The sequence below is a fragment of the Pelobates fuscus genome, chromosome 4, assembly GCF_036172605.1.
Source record: "Pelobates fuscus isolate aPelFus1 chromosome 4, aPelFus1.pri, whole genome shotgun sequence".
NCBI classification, from domain to species: domain Eukaryota; kingdom Metazoa; phylum Chordata; class Amphibia; order Anura; family Pelobatidae; genus Pelobates; species Pelobates fuscus.
The window spans coordinates 25,164,959-25,186,517 of NC_086320.1; the positions used below are offsets into that span (position 1 = coordinate 25,164,959).

At 38.1% G+C, this 21,559-nt stretch overlaps 1 protein-coding gene across 1 annotated transcript in view; it reads left to right on the top strand.

Annotated features, from left to right (window-relative positions):
* The first annotated feature begins 405 nt into the window (after positions 1-405).
* The window catches only part of FAM135B (family with sequence similarity 135 member B), a 193,293-nt gene continuing 172,139 nt past the window's right edge, over positions 406-21,559 (top strand). Inside the window, exon 1 of the mRNA XM_063451034.1 lies at positions 406-701. The gene's annotated coding sequence lies outside the window, so the exon portion shown is untranslated. The remainder of the gene's footprint in view (positions 702-21,559) is intronic.

Here is a 21,559-nt window from a genome sequence, read left to right on the forward strand (position 1 = left end):
AGTGTCATTAGTATTTTCATAAAATTAGATATACAAGCATGTAAACACATCACTGTATTAATAGTACATCTGACCTACAAAACCAGTGCTTATAAAAAAACAAACAAAAAACAAAAAACATTACGCGGTTTAACCTGTAGACAGTGAACCGAGAAATGATTTTGGTAAATTTAACCAAGTTGAAAAAAAAATATCATCTTCGGATCACCTATGTTTTCAACTCGCCATTCCTGGCCCATATTCTGCAAATCTGATTTCCAATTCACCTTTATTCGCTGTTTAGTAAACAAGCCCCCTGAGTGAAACGTAAACAAGCACTCACACCGCATAGTCTTAAGGCTCCACGGTAGTGCAAATGTATTTTGCCGAACTGCCATTGTTACGTCCGACCAAGCAGCTGTTGCACAATGCTCAGAGTTCAGTAACCATGGCAACAGAGGAGGCACCCTCATCTCTATCCCCAGAACGACAACACGAGCAACGTCTATAGCAGTCTAACAGTGCACTGCCCTTATCAGTATCCACAGAGCCTAAGCTGCAATCTCTGCGCTGCAAGCGGTTTATCCTCTAGTGTCATCCTTCTTGTATGCACCAACTAAAGGCACATTAGTGCTGGCATTCTTCCCTAGAGTGCTTCGGACACAGACATAGATAATTCCAGGGAGGGATACTGCAGCACTCATCAAGGAACCAGCAACCAGGTAAGCTCTCTTCCGAAGCCCTGTAACTGTTTTAAAGGATTGCGACTCATTTAACCTATTGGGTGCCGTAGAGGTCAGTGTGTTGCAAAGCACACTTCAGACTCATAAAGGGTTAATCTTTTATGTGAAAAAATTAGATTTGTTGGGGAGGGGGGTGGGGGGGTGAGCGATATAATACTGGAACCACGAGGCGTCATGCATGTGTAATTTTCAATTTATGTAATCATCAATTAATTTCATTGTTTTGCCTTTAAAGAGACGTTCTTATAATTATCTTCAGGTACAGAATATCTGATTGTGTAGGCAATTTCATCATCATCATATATTTCAGCAATCATTACATTTTATGGAGTTTGAAGAGTGTAGTGTTAAAAAAAAAAACAGCTTCCAATAAATGAACTTCTATTCTCAGATTTCTAGATATTTTTTGTTAATCTCGATAACTGATGCAAGCTGGACATGTTTGCTGTGCTCATAACTCCTTGTTGTCTGCGTGTTTACAATATAAGTTAATCATTTTTAGTTGTTGCTGTATAATATATAATAGCACTCATTGAACCTGTACAGAGCGGTATTCTCTATGTTTTCCCTTCTAACCACCAGGAAAGGTCTCACTGCAATGGCCATCAGTGATTTCACAAGGCAAAGCAAGTGTAACACGTATATCTCCCATCTTCTAATTCATTTCTTGGCAAAAACATACCATTTGGACTATAAATGAAAGGGTACCTTGCCTTTTTGGTTACCTATCACTGTGCTACATTTTATGTCCTATACACAAGCTGCAAAATGAGAAATATTGATCAGTGAATTTTTATTCATTAATTGAAACACCATAATGTATGCCAGTCCTTTTTTATGCCCACATTCAAACACACATGCAGGACTCAAAGAGTTAACTCTATAATTCCTAATGAGGTATTATGAAGCTGGAATTATATCATCCTTTTCACTACACAAGCACAATTATTGGGATGATCAGCTAATGTCTTTTACAGTAGAAGAAGATAATATTCTGTTCTTACTGAAATGAATTAACAGGGACTCTTCCTGAATTTCTTATTCCATATAGATTCTGTTAACTTGATTTACACGTGCAGTATTAGGCTATATGTTTTGCATGGACCTTTCCCCCTGGCATAAGCTGTTTTGCTACTGCATACAATATCTCTGATCAGTAAATGGCAGCATTTAACCCCTTCATCACAAATAGAATGTGTATAACCATTTGTCATTAAAGGGTTAAATGTCTAAAGCAAGTTTTTTATTTTTCTCTACAAACAACAGTATGTTCAATTTGTCTGGATGCATTCTAGTAGTATACACTGCAAGGGATTAAGAATAGATATTTATCCTTCTTGCAACAATGTGTCAATTGCATTGGTAAACAATGCAGAATTTACACCTCTGCCACCCATGTTGGCACTAGTGGAGCGGAATTCGAGCGTTATGCCAGTGTTCCATTGAGTACAAGGCGAATATTATCAGATGTATTTTAGTCTACACCGGATAGAACCATTGTATATTGAGTGCCACAGTTCGATTTACTGAGATAGCTGCAATCGGATGAGTCAGAATTCTCCACTCTTCCATAATGATTCAGATGAAAATAACCAATGAAACGATTTGCCTGACAATTTTATAATGTGCAATGCAGTCGGTGCATTAGGCAAGATTTAGTCTAAGTGAACAAATCACACCGATGATTTCATGGTTTTATTTTAAACAGTCAAAGCATCAACGATAACAACAGACGCTTTTGCAACAAATGATAATCTTATCAGCAAAGCCAGGTGCGTGTACATTGTGACTTTTCCTGGATACCGAGCCATTCAGTACGTTTCATTTTTATTTCACCAGAATCTAGGAGTTTGATGCTGTTTTCCTGTTGCAGTTAAATGATAAGATATTTTGTTTTAACATAACTCAATTCTTCATAAAGTACTATGCTGAGCATGCATTGGGGCTGCAACCAGCAAGTTTTCATAATAGTCTTCTGAGTCATATTCCTTGGAACATCATTTGTCATGTGTTGGCAGGCAACTTTCAAAATTAGCACCAAATCAGTGAGTGAAGTAATTCCCCAATCTAGATATTTTGTTTTGAGTTATGCAACTTTGTTGTCTATTCCCCTCGAACCTCTGCTTTGTGAATACACTTCAAGATGTATCAAACCATGATCAATGGAATTCTTCACAGTCTATGATGGGATCTGTATTCAATAACCTTAGTAGAACACCATATCACCTGTCATAGCATTGCTCTAACACATTAGCAGATCTAATGAACTAATGAACCTTGGTGGTGACAATCATAGTCCTCCACTTGCAACTGCCAAATAAACTCTATAGTCAGAAAACACTACATCCCCATGCCAGTATACCATATCTTTCCCCAATTTAGACTGTCACATTTCTCTGAGAATTGACCCACATCCTTTCCAAATTTAGATTTGCCACATTTGTCTGCCAACTAACAAGCTCCCTATTCAATTTAGAGAGGCACATTCCCCTGCCAATTAACCCCATTACTCTAAGAAATAGGTAGTCATATTTCTCTTTGGTATCTTATATTCTCCTTGCTATCCACACACTGCAGAAGGGCTTGATCCTGGCTGGGCCTTGTCAGATTTCTGCTGGCAGACCTATCCTGTGCTAACTGAACAGGCCCAACTGGTGGCTCAGTAGGGCAGTTGCTAGTGATACAGACACACACAATGTGGTTTAGACACACATATACACATAATGCAGATAATCTACATGCAGCTCCCAGACAATTTCCATTCAGTTCACAGACACACCTTCCATGCACAAGAGTCCTAGACAGAGTCATGCAGTGCAGTTCACAGACACCCTCAATTCAGCACACAGACAAACTCCATGCATTACACACCACAAAATGCATTTCACAGGCACCATCATGTAAATCACAAACATTCTACATGTTTGAATTTTGCAGACAAATGAAAGTAGTTTGATAAATTAAAGTACCAAGGTAGCAAACACCCTTCCCAGCCAGACATCAAGCCCCAATCATCTTCCTTTTATTCTAACAGATTGACTAACTCACTCAAGCCACCACAGGGGAGGGATCATTCCTGTACTGCAGACCTAAGGGTGCACCCAGAGCAGGTTGAAGCAGTTGCTTCCTCCATCATCCACAAGAAAGGAAGCATGCATTCTTATGTAACATGGGATGGGGCTAGTTTAAGGCACCACATGACTCAGAATCCATGGATTTCTGTAGCTCATGGGACCTTGTTTGAGATCTGGTGTGCTCTCGCCTCTGCTGGGGTCCTCATTGCTCTTTGTTACCTTGATGGGTAGCCAAGTCTGGGTCCCTAAACTCTGATGGGCCCCAGTGCCATTGCACCTGTTGCACTTAGTAGTTCCACCTCTGGTCTAACATGATTTTGCATAGCTGTTAAACTAGCTATATTATTAAAAAAATAAAAAATAAATCATTACATGTAATTTAGCATCTCTATCATGTATTACTTTGTAATGGATACCTATAAGTATATGCCTCTTTTCAGTGCATCTCCTGGCTTACCTTTGTCCAAAAGTGGCTGATTGATTTTTTGCTCTTTGTTCAGAACCAGAAGTGTTTAAAAATTGGTAGTAGATATGAGCAAGGTGTACGAAGGGTATGGACTTGAAAAACAAAGGGTTATGACTTGCACTTACTGAACATTTCTCATTTATAATAAATAATTGCAATCCCAAATCTCTGTAACAGACACGGTTGAATTGGTTACCCGGATCTGTTGGTGACGGGTAAACATAGAGTGAGAGAAAAAAAGTATTTGATCCCCTGCTGATTTTGAATGTTTGCCCACTAACAAAGAAATTATCAGTCTATAATTTTAATGGTAGGTGTATTTTAACAGTGAGAGAATTTTTTTTTTTTTTAAAGTTTTAAATTGATTTGCATGTCAATGAGTGAAATAAGTATTTAACCCCTTCGACTTAGTACTTGGTGGCAATCACAGAGGTCAGCATTTCTTGTAGTTGGCCACCAGGTTTGCACACATCTCTGGAGGGATTTTGTCTCACTCCTCTTTGCAGATCCTCTCCAAGTCATTAAGGTTTTGAGGCTGACGTTTTGCAACTCGAACCTTCAGCTCCCTCCACAGATTTGTTAAGGGATTAATGCCTGGAGACTGGCTAGGCCACTCCAGGACCGTAATGTGCTTCTTATTGAGCCACTTATTTGTTGCCTTGGCTGTGTGTTTTGGGTCATTTCCATGCTGGAATACCCATCCATGACCCATTTTCAATTCGCTGGCTGAGGGAAGGAGGTTCTCACCCAAGATTTGACGGTACATGATCCCGTCCATCGTCCCTTTAATGCGGTGCAGTTGTCCTGTCCCCTTAGCAGAAGAACGCACCCAAAGCATAATGTTTCCACCCTCATGTTTGACGGTGGGGATGGTGTTCTTGGAGTCATAAGCAGCATTCCTCCAAACACGGTGAATTGAGTTGATGCCAAAGAGCTCAATTTTAGGTTTCATATGACCACAACACTTTCAACCAGTTCTCCTCTGAATTATTCAGATGTTTATTGGCAACTTCAGACAGGCCTGTACATGTACTTTCTTGAGCAGGTGGATCATATGGGCGCTGCAGGGTTTCAGTCCTTCACTGCGTAGTGTGTTACCAATTGTTTTCTTGGTGACTTTAGTCCCAGCTACCTTGAGATCATTAACAAGATCCTTGAATGTAGTTCTGGGCTGATTCATCACCATTCTCATGATCATTGAAACTCCATGTGGTGAGATCTTGCATGGAGCACCAGACCAAAGGAGACTGACAGTTATTTTGTGTTTTTTCCATTTGCGAATAATCGCACCAATTGTTGTCACCTTCTCACCAAGTTGTTTGGCGATGGTCTTGTAGCCCATTCCAGCATTGTGTAGGTCTACAATCTTGTCCCTGACATCCTTGGACAGCTCTTTGGTCTTGACCATGGTGGAGAGTTTGGAATCTGATTGATTGATTGATTGTGTCTGTGGACAGGTGTCTTTTATACAGGTAACAATCTGAGATTAGGAGCACTCCCTTTAAGAGAGTGCTCCTAATTCACCTCTTTACCTGTATAAAACACACCTGGGAGCCAGAAATCGTGCTGATTGATAGGGGATCAAATACGTATTTCACTCATTGACATGCAAATCAATTTATAACTTTTTTGACATGCGTTTTTCTTGATTTGTGTTTTGTTATTCTGTCTCTCATTGTTATAGTGCACGTACCATTAAACTTATAGACTGATCATTTCTTTGTCAGTTTGCAAATGTTCAACATCAGCAGGGGATCAAATACTTTATTCCCTCACTGTACAGATCCAATCACTGTGTAGCCCAAACATCTAAAGTTGGGCTCTGATTGCCAGGGATCACTCAACTCGTTCATGAAGGAGTCTTTTTCATTATTTCAAATTCATTAAATACATTTCTTAACCAACTATGAATAATTATGTACCACCCAGTGGTGTAGCATGGATTGCCGGTGCCCAGGGCAAGGCAAGTATTTACCCCTAATGTGTGGACCATTGGTGCTCCCCAACACCCATCCACTAGATGAGTGTTACTAAAATAAGGTCACAGAAAATGTAAAATAAAAAACAAATATCTTTTGGTGAAGACGTATGACCTTAAAAATAAAACCCACAGCACCAATGCCACGTATTGTGCACACCTAGTAAATGCTGGCTACACTCTGGCACTCCAGGTTTTGTGGACTATGTTTTCCATAATCCTCAGCCAGCTGCCAAAGTGCCAATGGCTAGCCATCAGTGACCATACTATAATTAATCAACCAATAGATTATAACAAACCCTCAGTCATTTGATATTCAGATACACTATATATGGCTGATGACCATCGACCTTAATATTCACCCACCTTCCATGTGCTACTTCTAGTTGATCATCCTGTCTGCCAGCACTAGGACATGGTTAGGTTTCAACACGGGAGTCCTATGCTGCTGACTGAAAGTTTGGCCACCTTGTTATGAAGTGCGCTCTTTTTGGACGCCAGGATAGAGAGGATGTCTCCAAGGACTACAGGACGGAATGCTTATGTCTAATGTCTATTTAGAAAAAAAAGGGAATATTCCTTTTGCGTATACCTATACCTTTTGCTGTTTTTCTCCAATTTAGTTTTGTTCCACTTTAATTTTGCCTAAAATATGAAATACACTATGACTGTCTGACAATTTACACTTTAGTAAATGACTATAAAATGGTCTACTAATAGCTTTTCATTTAAAGGATCACTGTAGGATCAGGAGCACAAACATGTATTCCTGACCCTATAGTGCTAAACCCACCATTTAGGTGGCTTGCTCCACCCCTCCCCCCCCCCTTAACCACCTGTAAAAGTTTAAAATTCACCTTATTTCCAGTGCTGCGCAGGTCTGCCTGCGCTGGCTCCGCCACCTTTGTGACATAATCGAAATGGCCGATTTTTAGCCAATCCAATGCTTTCCCATAGGGCTAAAATTGGCATGGGGCGTTTTGGCCAATCAGGACCTCCTCATATAGATGCATTGAAAAGGCAGTGTTTACATGAAAATGCCTGAAGGGAGCTATTCTACTCACCAGAACAACTACATTAAGCTGTAGTTGTCCTGGTGACTATAGTGTCCCTTTAAATATTTCCAGTTATTGTGCATCTGGCCTCCTGCTGGCTTGGAGTTGGAACTACATTAGAATACAATGTCTCTTGCCTTAGATGAAAACGAAACAAACTCAGAGCAGCAGGCCTTAAAGAAATGATGTAATAAATTTGGTATATACTGAAACCAATAAAGAATATATAATTTAAACATATGATGTATCCACCGATAAAAATACATTTGGCATAATTATTATTTCTCCTTTTGTAGGATGTGGTTAGTAGGAAGTAGTTAGAGAAAATGCATATTACATCCAGTCATTGCAATTAATGAGTGTTTCCTTGGTGAAATGTTCATATTATTTTAGTTTTCTTTTAGGATGCTGGGCTATAATTAAATTCCTCTTTCATGTTGAAGTGATCCATTTAAGTAATACAGCATTGTATTAAATATTTATAGCGTTAAGTTTAGGCGTCTAAATACAGCTTTTCAGTATATCAAATATAATTATAAAGTATAATATCTATTTTCTTTGTATTATTAATTGTGCCCAAGTCATCTTCTATTTCATAAACAGGGGTTTTGTGAATATTGATGCATACAGTCAAGTATATATTCAAAGTTTACACAATGACTTAAAATGCAAAATCAGCCAATTTTTTCAGTACATATATTTTTTTTTATTAAATATGGTTTCTTTATCATTACACCAGAAGATACATGTTTATTTTATTTATAGACAATAACATAAGCCCTGCAGCTCAGTGTAGTTTTATTTTCAGGAATCTCTGGCTCCAGAAAGACAAAAAGAGGGGGGAGACGGGGGTAGGAGGAGGGATAGCGACTCGCTGTACATAGACATAGGGGTGTTTCCAGAAGTAGTAGAATATGTGCAGACAGAAAATATATCAAAATATAGTGTAGTATATCCTGTAACAATTAAAAAAAAAAATAATAAAAAAACATATTTTCCTTAGTAGGAGCATGTGCATCTTGGTGATAATGCAAGTTAAAGGGACACTATAGTCACCAAAACAATCTTAGTTTAACCCCTTAAGGACACATGACATGTGTGACATGTCATGATTCCCCTTTATTCCAGAAGTTTGGTTCTTAAGGGGTTAATGAAGCAGTTTTGATGTATAGATCATGCCCCTGCAGTCTCACTGCTCAATTCTCTGCCATTTAGGAGTTAAACCAATTAATTTACACAGCCCTAGCCACACCTCCTTGCATATGACTTGCACAACCTTCCTAAACACTTCCTATAAAGAGTCATCTAATGTTTACACGTCCTTTATTACAAATTATGTTTAATTTAGAACTTCTTAACTCCTGCAATGTTAATAGCTTGTTAGACCTTGCAGGAGCCTTTTGTATGTGACTTTGTATTAAAGGGACACTATAGTCACCAGAACTACTACAGTTTAATGTAATGGTTCTGGTGTCTATAGCCTTTCCCTGTAGGCTGAGCACTGTAAATGCTACCTTTTCAGAGAAAAGGCAGTGTTTGCATTGCTGCCTAGGAACATCTCTAGTGACAGTCACTCAGACGGCCACTAGAAATGCTTGATAGTCCAGTGCTGCACAGTGTGCAGCACCTATGTTGAGCATATCCACGCTCTGCATGGAGGCCCTGAACGCTGTATTATGCCCAGCTCTATGTATTGTATGCGTTTCTCTGTATTATACTCAGCTCTATACCAATTTAGCAAAAAAATTCTGAAATGTTTTGCATTGTAGTTTAATGGCATAAAGGGATACTATAGACACTGAAACATCTTTAGCTTAATGAAGCAATTTTGTTGTATAGATCATGGCTCTGAAGTTACTTTTGTTTCTGTCCATGCAGTGCTAGCCACACCTCCCCTTGGGTTTGACTGACATAACCTGAATGAAAAAAATAATAATGTAATTTTCAATCAGATGTTAACTTGCTTTAGAAGTTTTTTATCTAATGCCTGTAAATTATTATTATTATTATTGGTATTTATATAGCGCCAGCTTATTCTGCAGCGATATAAAATGATATGAATCATTCATGTAAGGACATAAGAAATTTAAATTCTTAGTACACACTGAATTCCATGCTGACGTAAGGTTTTAAAGGACCCTGTTCTGAACATGGCAAAGAATGTGATTGCTACATGAGGACTTTATATATAACAATAATTTCTAAATATCTAATATAGAACAACAAAATAATAAGTATCTAATTTCATTGAGTCCTACACGTATTTACAAGCTGTTTTGATTGAGAAGTTATTTCCTGCAAGCCTGCACTTCACTGAGCATGTTCTTGTTGGCCCGAGAATCTAATTTTTGCTAATACTGATCATCATGTTAGCAGGTCTAATTATCACGTTTACATGTGTTAATACTATTGTAAATGGAGATTAGAGTTTCAGGGAATCTGTGATTCTGAATCAGCGTGAAGAAATTGTTTTACATTCTCTATACTGAGCTAACTTTCCCTTTCATTGATACAACACCAATATGGGTTTATCTGATTGTGCGTAATTACCTATTCTTTCTGAGGTTTCTTCATCCCGAGACGTTAAGGTCCACAATCTCACTAGAAGGCCTCAGTTCTCCAGGCAAAATGAAGTAAACTCATCTCTGTCTTGTCTTTTCATTAATGCCTGCTTCAAGTTCTCCTCTGCCCAAGTCATATCATGTTAACAGACATATATTATTTATGCACCTGACAATTAGTTTTATATTTTATGTTAGTGTAATTTTATCCCATGTCCGACATCTTAAACTTATTGAGTAAGACCTCCACTTAGTCATGTTCATGTAAGACAAACCTGTAGTGTTGGATTTACCTGTGCATAGTTCCCACACTTTATACAGCATTGTGAAATGTGTTGGCTCTTCATAATTAATACTAATAATAATTTATACATTATTTATATTAATAACCTTGCTCTGGATTGACCCTCTAGCCATAGGCTAATTGCAAATGAATAAAGCCTCTCTTTCAGTCATTGCTGTTCTGCTGATGCTCAGATTCTAGGTAAATACAAAGTTGAAATAAGATATGTATACAATGTGTATCTGTTGTGTTTAACAAAACAATCTATAGCAATAACCCACCCAGAATAAAGTAACCAGAACCATCATTAAGTAGAATTAAATTTATAGGAAAGAGACAACAATTTAAAAAAAAAATAATGATGTTTCACAGCTCGACTCCAACATTATTTCCTTAGGAATTGCTAGCAAACATTACTATGGTTCTATAATTTCAGGTTGATCTGATGTTCCCAGCAGGGGACATGCTCTTAAAACTATGTTTCTTTTTTTTCAATACATTTAATTCACAAGCAGTTCTACAAGTGTAACCTAGTGTAGTGATTAATTAGTAATTGCCAGAATGCACCAATTGTTTTTTTCACCACAATTATTTGTGGAATGTCTCCAAGTCAGGAGGAATCACACCGTGGATTTTCCACTCTTAGTACGCATTCGTTAGTTCCGCTCAATCCCATCAGATTTTAATGAACAGAACTAACGAATGAAAGAATGATAATATATTGCCATTCGTTCATTCGGTTAGTAGTTAGGCTTTTTGAATTACACGGAGTGTAATTCAAAAAGTCGAATGAACGAACAAACGAAAGGCTCATGGAAGAATTTTGTTAAACGCCCATTCGTTTGTTCGTTCATTAGTTTGTATAGCCATTCGTTATTCGGTGTTTGGCCGAAAATGCATAGTTTCATACGAAAATCCATTCGTACGAATACGAATGCCCAAGTCTCTGCCATTTATGGCAATTGTGCTAGAGTCTGTATCCCTGGAGTCTGTCACTAGTCCATCCCCCTTGTCCTATTCCTAGTGTGAGAGAGAATAGTTAAGGAGGATAAGGATGTCCCATTCCCAACGTCATCTATGCAACAGCTCGGGTATCTATTCCCTGCCCACCAAAGGGGCTATAATCTATAGTGCCTTAATTAGAAGCTTTGACCCTACCCATGGGTTACAGCAATATAATATACAGTATATTTAGCATTATACATGCTAAGACCAAGGGTAAAATGTTAAATCTTTATCACTGTCCTCCCCTTCCCCACCAAACGCGATGATGCTGAAGAGAGAGGCTTGGGGAGCCGCCAATATGTTTTTTGCTTTGGTTTGCACAACATGACATCCATCTTAGTATTGCTGTAAATAGAAATTCGTGGTTCTTCATAACTGTATTTTTTCTACATTTATGCTAATGCATTCATAAAATATTCTTTCCACACACTCGTCTGAAAAAATGAACTGCTGTCTGCAATGTTGATGAAAGGCTGCGATGCCAAAACAGTAATATTTAGGTTTTTCATAGTCTCACGTTATCAGTTAATTAATGTTTCTCTTGTTTTACTATATAACCTCAATGCGCTGGTGAATATTCTTCAAGTATGAATTCAGAGTGATTTTACTTACTACATTTGGCTTTTACTTACTGCATTCATAGATGCAATCAAACCCGCCAAATTTGTTTTTTGTTGATGAATGAATTAACTTTTAATGTTATTGGTTTAACAAAATCTCAATTACAACCTACTTGGTCTCATATAACTCAATGTCATGGTCTGGAAACAGCAGAGAGGTTGCTGTTAAAGTCCAACTCCCATCATGACAGCCAAGTGACAGATGTAGCTTAAAGAAGCTTGAGTAGAGTACCCAAAGCAGGATAGGGGGGGGGGGGACTTTGCAACCACTCTCCTTTCACCCTTTTATTAAATATGTAAGACTCATGCTTCCGTAATTTGTTTTGACTATAATTAGTGTTGAGCGGACACCTGGATGTTCTGGTTCGCCATGTTCAGCCGAACTTCGTCAAAAAGTTCAAGTTCGGGCTCGAACTTTACCCTGAACTTGACCCCGAACCCCATTGAAGCCAATGGGGACCCGAACTTTTGGGCACTAAAATACCTCTAAAAAATTCCTGGAAAGGGCTAGAGGGCTGCAAAAGGAAGTAAAATGGGGGTAAGAGTAGGACAAGTGCCCTGCAAACAAATGTGGATAGGGAAATCACTTAAAATAACATAAAATACATAAAAAAATTAAATACAGCTGAGCCATAAAATCTTTGATTTCATTTAATTTTGATTTGATTTGCATATGAGGCAGGGAGCGGGAAGGCCAAACTTACGCTGCAGCACAGACAGGAGAGCAGCAGCAGGGTGAGAACGCCGACAGCGCACACCGCCGCTACAGTGAATGTCACTTTTTACTGAAGCTGCATCAGGGTCCTGGTGACCGCACAAACACTGGTGCTCAACACCAGGGTGCGTGCGGTTACCCTGCACAAGACTCTGCTAATCCATTCCACACTGTGACTCCTAAATTCAACATCAGGCATACTGGGTCTCGGTCGTCCGACTGCCGCCCAGACAGTGTCTGGGTCCCGGTCACCGGACTGCCCACCTGACTGTGAAACTACGAATGGATCGTTAAATCTGGTACGAACCCGAATTTTGCAGTTCGGGCTCGCTCAACTCTATTATGGATCCTTTGATCGCTACATGTATTACTTGGATAACTGGTAATTCTCGAGCTAATACATGCCGACGAGCGCTAGGGGACGGCCACTCCGCTTTTGCACCCTGCTCCCTCTTATGCTGTGCTGGTGCCTCTGTGCAACCTGCGACTCTTCCTCCAAACTGCACACGTCACTCGCATGACCTTGATTCAATGTGGGGTCTAGGACCTCATCATCCTCCACATCATCTTCCACCCACTCCTCAACCCTGCCCTCCTTGCCGGTATGCACACTGCAGAAAGCCAAAGCAGTTGGCACCTGTGTTTTTCCAGCATGTAAAGTCTGCAAAGGACATATGGAAATTGTTTTAGAATTGTATCCATGCAACAGTTTTCCCTATAAACTGACCTCTCAGTTTGACTTGTGAGGGTATTGCCCCAGAATTATATTGTTTAAGTACCTCTTAGCTATTGATAACTGGTTTAAATATAGCAGCTTGCTATCTGGTAGTTTCTAGTGTAGAAAATATCAATTTGTTTTCTATAACTTAGACCTGTGTAACAAGTGTTGTAGGTGTGAAACAATATTACAAGTGACCAATGTAGTAAACTCGAATGAAAGTTATGCTTCGATTTGACTCTCAGATATGAGGTGCAGGCCGCAAATGTACTATTTTGCAGTTTAGCACCAAAAAAATAAGAATTTTTACAACTGCGCAGTAAGCGCACTATTAGACACTTCCATTTGACTCTCAGATATGAAGAGCACCCCCAAAATGTACTATTTAGCAGATAAGCAGTAAAACAATTAGAATTTTTACAACTGCGCAGTAAGCGCACAATTTGACGCTTCTATTTGACTCTCAGATATGAAGTGCACCGCAGGTCGTAAATGTACTATTTAGGCAGATTAGCAGCAAAACAATTAGAATGTTTACAAGTGCGCTATAAGCGCACTACTAGACACTTCCATTTGACTCTCAGATATGAAGAGCAGGCCTCAAAATGACCTATTTAGCAGATTAGCACCCTGAAAATAAGAATTTTTACAACTGCGCAGTAAGCGCACTATTAGACGCTTCTATTTGACTCTCAGATATGAAGAGCAGGCCTCAAAATGACCTATTTAGCAGATTAGCAGCAAAACAATTAGAATTTTTAAAACTGCGCAGTAAGCGCACTATTAGACACTTCTATTTTACTCTCAGATATGAAGAGCAGGCCCCAAAATGTACTACTTAGCAGATAAGCACTCAGAAAATAAGAATTTTTACAAATGCGCAGTAAGCGCACAATTTGACGCTTCTATTTGTCTCTGAGGTATGAAATGCACCGCAGGCCGCAAATGTACTATTTAGCAGATTAGCAGCAAAACAATTAGAATGTTTACAACTGCGCTGTAAGTGCACTATTAGACTCTTTGATTTGACTCTCGGATATGAAGAGCAGGCCCCAAATTTTACTTTTTAGCAGATTAGCACCCAGAAAATAAGAATTTTTACAATTGCACAGTAAGCGCACTATTAGACGCTTCTATTTGACTCTCAGATATGAAGAGCAGGCCCCAAAATGTACTATTTAGCAGATTAGCAGCAAAACAATTAGAATGTTTACAACTGCGCTGTAAGCGCACTATTAGACGCTTCTATTTGACTCTCAGATATGAAGTGCACACCCCAAATATACTATTTAGCACCAACATTTTTTTTTTACTTTTTAAAACTCAAATGTAAGCAGCAGATTAGCAGCAAAACAATTAGAATGTTTACAACTGCGATGTAAGCGCACTATTAGACGCTTCTATTTGACTCTCAGAAATAAAGTGCACCGCAGGCCGCAAATGTACAATTTAGCAGATTAGCAGCAAAACAATTAGAATGTTTACCACTGCGCTGTAAGCGCACTATTAGACGCTTCGATTTGACTCTCACATATAAAGAGCAGGCCCCAAAATGTACTATTTAGCAGATTAGCAGCAAAACAATTAGAATGTTTGCAACTGCGCAGTAAGCGCACTATTAGATGCTTCTACTTGACTTCCAGATATGAAGAGCACCCCCAAAATGTACTATATAGCAGATTAGCAGCAAAACAATTAGAAGTTTTACAACTGTGCAGTAAGCGCACTATTAGACACTTCTATTTTACTCTCAGATATGAAGAGCAGGCCCCAAAATTTACTATTTAGCAGATTAGCAGCAAAACAATTAGAATGTTTACAACTGCGCTGTAAGCGCACTATTAGACGCTTCTATTTGACTCTCAGATATGAAGAGCACCCCCAAAATGTACTATTTAGCAGATTAGCAGCAAAACAATTAGAATGTTTACAACTGTGCAGTAAGCGCACTATTAGACACTTCTATTTTACTCTCAGATATGAAGAGCAGGCCCCAAAATTTACTATTTAGCAGATTAGCAGCAAAACAATTAGAATGTTTACAACTGCGCTGTAAGCGCACTATTAGACGCTTCTATTTGACTCTCAGATATGAAGAGCACCCCCAAAATGTACTATTTAGCAGATTAGCAGCAAAACAATTAGAATGTTTACAACTGTGCAGTAAGCGCACTATTTGACGCTTCGATTTGACTCTCAGATATGAAGTGCACACCCCAAATATACTATTTAGCACCAAAAAATATAAAAAATTTACTTTTTAAAACTCCAATGTAAGCAGCAGATTAGCAGCAAAACAATTAGAATGTTTACAACTGTGCAGTAAGCGCACTATTAGACGCTTCTATTTGACTCTCGGATATGAAAAGCAGGCCCCAAAATGTACTATTTAGCAGATTAGCAGCAAAACAATTAGAATGTTTACAACTGCGCTGTAAGCGCACTATTAGACGCTTCTATTTGACTCTCGGATATGAAAAGCACCCCCAAAATGTACTATTTAGCAGATTAGCAGCAAAACAATTAGAATGTTTACAACTGCGCTGTAAGTGCACTATTATACGCTTTGATTTGACTCTCAGATATGAAGAGCAGGCCCCAAATTGTACTATTTAGCAGATAAGCACCCAGAAAAAAAGAATTTTTACAACTGCGCAGTAAGCGCTCTATTAGACGCTTCTATTTGACTTAGATTTAGCAGATTATCTCCCAAACAATTTTAAGTTTTAAAACTGCAATGTGACAGCAGTATTTGACACTTCTATTTGACTCGCAGATATGAAGTGCACCCCCCTAATGTACTAGTTTTCAGAATTCTTTCCTAAGTTGTCCCTCACAGCGGCAGCATCCTCTCCATACACTAATAAGAGCTCATGTGCGTGCGGCGCTACACGACTCCAGCTTATATATAGAGCCTGGGTCACATGCTGCACTGGCCAATCCCAGCCATGCCACTAGTAGGCATGGCTGTGATGGCTTCTAAGGGTACACGAGTCAAACGCTTGTTGATTGGCTGCCCTGCAAACTTTCAAAACGCACCATTAAATCGCCGAACACCGAACTCCAACCCGAACATACAGTGATCTGTCCGGGGTCAAAAAAACTTAATGTTCGGTACGAACCCGAACTTTACAGTCCGGGTTCGCTCAACTCTATCTGCAACTTTAATTCATTAGTGAGTGAATGTAAGGCTTTGTTACAATAAGTGAGCATACGCTTTTCAGCAAGCCAACAAATCAAGAGAACAGGTTCCAAATCAAGAAAAACCTTAGTAATGTGACAGGTTTCCTCATACAGAAAGTGGAATTCACTACTTATTGTTGTTAGGGTGCAACAGTTTACTCAGGTTCAAGAAGTTAAAACGTATACTGTCCATTATGTGTCAACATTCAAACTACCTGGTAACCCCAGTCAGTCAACAAATTGACTCCGTGATGCTTCATTAGAACTCTTAGTGCCAAATTGAATCTTTGTTCATTAAAGTGTGAATTATAAAGACGTCAAACTGAATTATATATTTATTGGAATCTTTATTTTAAGTTGTTATAGTTACAAACATAACAAAATACAAATGTGGTGAACTGGAACCTGCAGAAGAAACTAAAAACAGGAGAGAGGGAGAAAAAGAGACAATATAAGAAAATGTCCATATTTAGTAATAAATCGTTATTTTATGCTGTAATTCCTTTCATTTTGATATGGCAGGTATATGAAACTCAAAAATCTAGCTTGGCGAAGCACACTAACTATAAAACCAGGAATTACAACAATTACTTTTTCCGTTAGGTCTTCCATCATTCTGACTTCTTCAACCTTCTTCCAACTGTGAGAAGGCGGGAGGTGAGTTATTTTTCAGAGGACCAAGATGAGAGTTTTTCATGGCATTCAGTAGATGCTATGTGAGGGATTTTTATGTATTTCAAAGAGAAGTGGTTTGGTAAAAAAATCACTCAAATTGAAACGCATTTTGGTGAGTTGACAACTAAGTTATAAACATGTACATTGTAGGCTTCAAACAAACACTTTTGTCCTATTTCACTCATTGTAATGTCCAAAGTTGGTGGTTATCCATTTTCAGTACTGTAAATCTTCCGTAATGAAAGCATACATATTATATTGCATAGCACATTTTCTTTAGCGAAAGACGTAGGTGTCTGTGTGTGGGTGAGTTTATTGTTAATCGTGGTTTCTGCACATAGAGTTTAAGGTCTTAAAATCCATGACTCTGGAAAAATGGAAATTATGCATCTGTATTCATCAGCAAATATCCTAATGTATGAGCCAGACAATAACCTATGACTTGAGTATATGCCAAATGTGATTTCATTGCATACAGCAAAGCAAATTACAGCTGTATAAACACTTTAATTAATGCTTTTTATTTATTTATATTTTTATTAAGCAGGAATTAAAGAAGAACTGAAGGGTATTGTTGAATTCTGTTAAAATAGTTATTTCTCATCTTCATGTCTATATTTCCTTTTGCAAATGGCTTTTATTATTAAATTCTACAATATATAATAAATACGTTAATAAAGAATATCTATTCACATTCTTCTTAAAGGGATGCTCCACTGCTTCTCTCTAAAAAAATTATACAATCACTATTTAGTAGCTATACCACAATGAAAACATGCATGTATTTAATTATGAATTTTTTCATTGGGGTGCGTCTAAAAACTGCTTGGAAATGCTGCAGATCTCTTGTCTACATCCTTTGCAAGCCCTCCCCTTTTAGCCCCGCCCAGACTTTCTGTGGATGTCCAATCACAGACTTCCCAATGCAGCTCAATGAGAAGTCTTTGCAAGGCAGGTGCTCTGAGCAATTGCTGCCTTTTGAGTTTTAGATCCACTTATCTAGGAAGTAGCAGGACTAATTGTCTCATTGGCAGCTAGGAAGATGTAACCAGCTTATTTTATAAAATTGCCAATTTGTATTTAATTTTCAAACAATACAATTTCCAGTTTATATTATAATCTACACTTATTGTAAAATGAAAAAGAGAGCACACTCTTTACACATTAAACACTTTAAGCTAAACAGCTTTAGGGGTTAATAGTGTTTAACTGCAATGTGCTAAGTTGTCAATAACTGTGCAACAGTTTGCATCTGACGCTTGTAACATTAGGATGTTTTCTAAAATACCGGAGACACTCAAACTGTATTTGCATGACTTTTATCAGGTAATATATAATGTAGTTATGGTTTTTGTTTCCAAGGACTGTGATCCTTACCATCCTGTAGCTTGTTGATTGAATTTGAGGTTTAATTGGTTGGAGCAGCCATTCTTTAACTTGAAACCTGGAAAGATGATCAGACAGGATGTTGGGAAAATATTGTTTAAGCTTGGAAATGGGGGCAGACATTGTGTTTGGTTGTTTTTTTATTAGTTCTGTTTAGGCCTGAATATTCCTTTTACGGTTTTTATGTCTTTCTGTTATTCACATTCTTCTTAAAGAGATGCACCACTGCTCCTCTCCTAAAAATATATATATATATATATATATATGTACAAAAATACCTTGCACTCTAGCTCAAATTGTGTTTAAAGTCCGTAGCAGACTATTACTTGCCGGGTGCTCGTTTTTAAGGGTGGAAAATGTAAACAGCGGTCTGGAACTGCACTCACGGTCCTTTTTAAATTGAAAAATTCCTTTATTGCATCAAATATACGACGTTTCGGTCCACACAGGGACCTTCCTCAGGATAGACTGACAATTAAAACATAAAACTTACTCACATATATACCCCCCCAATAACATAATTTAATGACTTACCCCAGGTGTGTTCCGCTGAGATCGGCGTCCTCCCCTCTCGTGTGCGCCTGCGCGCTAACAACCTGTCGCTTCCTGGACGTCAAATTGTCACGTGTAAACGTGACTAGACATCGCTGTCTAGGTAACGAATACACTATCTCCTTGGAAACCCGCTGTAAATATAAAGCAGTTGGGTTTCTATATACAGGAGACAGGATCGGAGTATCGGCTTTACTCAACGGAACACCCTGCCAAATAGAATTAATTTAAAAACTTTTGATTTCATATATATACAAAGCGAGCATAAGGTCAAGGGAGGTTCTAGATAGTATTGGACCCTTAAGTCCTTCTAAGCGATTACCTATCTATTATACCATCCTAACAAAGATTAATCACGTGATTATGTAGTGACTTTAACTATATATATACTGTAATATGTATACATGTACAAAGTGAAGTGTATGTTATGATGTTGTTCTCTAGTGAATCGAATATGTTAAACTATGTGAAACACAAGGTATAAAGGATATATGTATGTCCAGAATAAACTGAATGAATAATCATGATACAAAAATAATAAAAAATATATAAAAAATATATAATGAAAAATGATGTGTGCACTAATAAAAAAACGTGCAAATATTAAATTTAAATAGTGTGGTGAAAAAGTGTGTATTGTCAAATATTAGTGTATGCGTGATTTACGTCGTATGTGCCTATAATAATATAACTTATATTATGTGTTCATATATTATAAATATTAGGCAATGACAAGAATGGAAACCCACTTATATAGCTATCCTCCATACCCCTATCTACACCCATGCTATACCTATATATTAGAGTACCCACTGGATCCTACTATTAAGCTCTAATTACTTGGTTGTTGGGATTGTATCCCTACCACCAACTCTTTTCCAAAAAAATATATCTTTCCACAATATTCTTTGAGAAAAACCCTCCATAATGTTTAACTAGCTGATCGTGCTTACTTTGCTAACCGATCAACTGTTGAGGCTTTTAAACCCCTAACTTGAAACATTATATAGGTTTTATCAATATAGTATCCCTAGAAGACTCCAAATGAAATCAAAATGTAATTTTAAAAACAATTATATACAAAGCGGAAGATTTGCTGACTTCATTTTTTGAAATTATTACAAAAAAGAATGATACGTTAATAGTTCATTCAATCCCTTTGGATAGACTGTGTCCAGTATGAAAATCCAATGTGTTTCCTTATTCAATAATAGCTTGCCTCTATCTCCTCCTCTGCGTGGTTCCGGAATGTGGTCTATTGCTGTAAATTTGAGTGCTGCTAGGGGGTGTCCCTTTTCCAAATAATGTTTAGCAACAGGTTTATCACTGTGCCCGTCTCTGTAAGCTGTGCGTATATTGGATCTATGTCCTCTTATACGTTCACACAAAGGTGTTTCCGTTTTGCCTATATATGATAGCCCGCAGGGGCAATTCAGCTTATATATTACAAACGGAGTCTTGCAGGTAATAGTGTAGTTGATTGTATATGTCTTATTCGTATGAGGATGATTGAAAGTCCTGGCGGGGATCATGTGGCTACAAGTGACACATCCAAGGCATCTAATGCTTCCTCTCTGTTGGATTTTGTTGGTTCGTGCATAACTATGCACTGGATCTGTCCTGACTAATATGTCACGAAGGTTCTTATTCCGTTTATAACTAATCATTGGTTTTTGATTGAAAATATTCGGTAATGTTGTATCCCGTGCTAGCATACTCCAATTTTTTTTAACAATATTAGATAGTTTCTCTGATGCTGCATTATACGTCAATGGACAAAAAAGTCGATTCTGCGATATCAAAGGAATCTTCGGGACTTGGTGTCTCGCCTGTTCTAATGCCACATCCAATTGTTTAGTATTATAGCCTCGATTTAAGAATTTGATTTTCATCTGTTGTAATTGTTCATCTTTTATTTGCTCATCAGAGTTGTTACGTATGGTCCTTAGGAACTGTGCCTTGGGCAATGAAGTTTTCAATTTTTCAGGATGCGCACTCTGTGCATGAAGGATCGTATTACGATCAGTGGGCTTAGTGTACAATGAGTAGTGTATATTATTTTCTTTAATCCAGACTTGTAGGTCTAGGAAATGTACTTTCTCCTTACTGATCTCTGCTGTAAATTGTATCGGGCTCTCCATCTTGTTAAGGTTTGTCACCATATCTTGTGCTTCTTGTTCAGTTCCTGTCCATATTATGAACAAATCATCGATGAACCTAAAAAACTTTAAAAATGTTTCCCCATACCTTGGTAGAATGTGAGTTGTTTCATAAATGTACATATACGCATTAGCGTACATGGGGGCCATTGCCGCCCCCATAGAAGTACCCGCTTTCTGCATGTACCAATCGTCTTCAAATCTGAAGTAATTATTTAATAATGCCAACTCCAGTAGTTGTAGAGTATACTCGATTGGAGGACCATTGTACCCTTTAAAGTGTGTTAGGACCTGCCTCATAGCTTCGATCCCTTGATTGTGTGGTATAACCGTGTAAAGGCTTTTCACGTCCATGGTAATCAGCACTATTGGGAGCTGCCCCAACTGTATTGATGACAATTCCTTTA